This window comes from Pantherophis guttatus, chromosome 4 (assembly GCF_059756535.1).
Source record: "Pantherophis guttatus breed Tessera chromosome 4, ASM5975653v1, whole genome shotgun sequence".
NCBI classification, from domain to species: domain Eukaryota; kingdom Metazoa; phylum Chordata; class Lepidosauria; order Squamata; family Colubridae; genus Pantherophis; species Pantherophis guttatus.
Window position 1 is genome coordinate 120,868,714 of NC_142066.1, and position 3,065 is coordinate 120,871,778.

Sequence of the window (3,065 nt, forward strand, 5' to 3'; positions counted from 1 at the left end):
GAAGGGGCTCTTCCCCCCCCCCCCACCTTCTCTCTCGCCTCGCTCTCCCCATAGCGAAGAGGAAAGCGGAGGCGGGATTAAGGGTGGGGCGCCGCAGAAGGGTTTGGGTTCTCAGCCCGCCCCTATCTCCCTGCGAAACTGTTGCTGATTGACATGCTTCGGCGAAGCCGGGAACGAATGAAATGGGAACCCGATGGAAGGCGCGAACCAACTTCTGCGCTGCCGGAATCGGTTCACCCCTTTTTAACCAAAGGACTTGAACCTTCTAATACATTGGCCGAGACGGATCCGTATCTTCCCTTGTGCCAATTTAGGTTACTCGTGGAACACAAAAAATAAGGGGAAAGTGCTATATGCTGCCGTCCGAATTCAAGGCTGCATTTTAGGGTTTTTTTTATTATTTTTTTTTAAAAATGCTTGCGAGTGGCTGTGTAAAGGTGCACAATCCATGCCGGGATTTGTAGTTCTTAGCATAGTTAGCGCGTGCGCAATGCAGACCAGGTGTTAGGCTTTTACTGTACCGAGTTCTTTGCAAAGTCTGCGATGCTCTAGTTTACGCTGATCTATGTATCTGGTGGTTGATTTATTTGCAGGACATAGCCTCGCTGGTTTTAGAAATGTCAAGGGTAGAGAAGGCTATGGATGATTTAAATCACAGAAATGCCTGAAATATTCAGAATGTGGTTTGGGTCAAAATACAAAGGACAGAACTACGTCTCCCAATGGCCCAATATTAAAATCCCAAATTCACAGATTTTCTGTTTCCTTCAGAGGGAAATCAGTTGGTGCAATATTCTTGTGATTGAGACATAGCAAATTCCCAACAGTAGCTATCAATCATCAAGTAATAACCCCAATTATTTAGTGGGGACGGGACAGTACAACTGATACAATCAATTGGTGAGCAAAAACTTTTTCACAAGAAAAAATGCCAATGACAGTAACATATTCAAAACTTATCCTTATGAGGTTACCTGGTTTTCTTAACATACACAAAGTTTACTTGGTATTTTTTTGTTAAAATAAGATGGATGTCACAAAAATGTAATAAATAAGATTACAATTTAGTAGCAACAAATTTGAACTGATTAAAATAATTTCTATAACTATAGAAAAGAACTTTAGAAAGCATTTTAAAGGCATTCTTAATTCATCTGCCATCTTTTTAATCTCTAGAGTTATTCTTTAGTTTGGAAATACAATGACTTAACATGCTAGCAACATTCATTTAAACAAATTATATGCTATTCAAACCTAGACCTTATAACTTGTTGACTAACTTGCCTTAGCTTATAATTTTGTTTCATCTGAACTTGGAGAATGAAGCTCACTAGCCTTTCTCAATCAAGTATAAACTCCTCTCAGTTGTATGCTCATGAAAGATCAAACATTGTTTCACCAAATTTCAGGGCAGTTATTAGGTTCCCAGGGACTTCATTAATTTGGATCCAGAGATCTTAAAAACTCCAGTAAATAAAGGGATTTTAAGCTTTATTATTAACCAAGTATACAGATTTAAAAGCAGAGCATGAAAAGCATACATACCAACAAGGTAGAATTTCAATCTCTTACAATCTGTCGGGAGCTCCTTAACACCAGAGGTACTCTAAGAGAAGCCAACGTTCACAGGCTTCAGCTGTAGATTCTGAGTGAAAATGTCCAACAATTAACTACCATGCCGGGTTTTTATTATTATTATTATCAAAACCAAGGTCAGGACTTCATGGCCTTTTTTTGGTCAGAACTGCAAGACCTCACCTTGACTGGCTGGCTATGATATGGCTAGGATTGGAATTAAAAAATGTGAGCCTTAAGGGGGAAAGCTCTGAAATTGTGAAGATGCCCTCCTCCCTTCTTGGTACAGCAAGCAAGAGTGAAAAACAATACTGGTCAGCTCAGAATGATCTCTAAACTTTTAGACTTCTCTTAATATGAAGGAGAAATCAAAATATGTCACTAAACTTAAAATAACAATGTTCTTCTGCATTCAACTACATTCAACTCCTCACATATTTTAATTTCCCTTCATGTTTTTAGTTTTTTATGAATTCCAAATCTTCCACTAATAAATTATACATTTAAATTTAACATACAAAATACACACCTATATAATAGCCACTAGAAAAATAATTATTGGATTATATATCTTAAACTGAATCCAAGGCAAACCATTCAATATCACAGTAGTCCAAGTCTATGCCCCAGCCACTGGTGCTGAAGAGGATGAAATTGACCGGTTCTATGAAGCCCCACAGCACCTTATAGAATTAACACCAAAAGATGATGTCCTTATCATCATGGGGGATTGGAATGCTAAAGTAGCAATCCACAAAATAACCAGAATAACAGGCAAGTTTGACCTTGGAGTACAAAATGAAGCGGGACACAGGCTCATAGAATTTTGTCAAGAGAATACGATGGTCATAGCAAACACTCTTTTCCAACAACCCAAGAGACGACTCTACACATGGACATCAACATATGGTCAACACAGAAATCAGATTGACTATGTGGTCTGCAGCCAAAGATAGAAAAGCTCTCTACAGTCAGTAAAAACAAGACCAGGAGTGTGACTTCTTGTTGCAAAATTTAGTAGGGAAAAGCACTAGGCCACTCAGGTATAAACTAAATCATATCCCTGATGAATATACAGTAGAGGTGACAAATAGATTTAAGGAATTAGATCTGATAGACAGAGTGCTTGAAGAACTATGGACAGAGGTTTGCAACATTGTACAAGAGATAGCTGAGCTATTCAAAATCTTAAAAGTTGATGCAGTAAAAGTGCTACACTCAATTTGCCAGCAAATTTGGAAAACTCAATAGTGGCCATAGGATTGGAAAAGGTCAGTTTACATTTTCTGGTATCAATCCTCCCATTTGATGGTGGGAGCCCACTTGTCAAGCCAAACAAGGCCCAATATGACAGATCCTGACATCTTTGATGTTACTATAAATTGTATAAGGTCACGATGTCTCCCAAATTCCAATCTAACCAGTTCAGTGATTTGGGTGTCTGGGACCCCCCAATTAATGTCCCATCCACCTGTTCAAACTTAATTGGG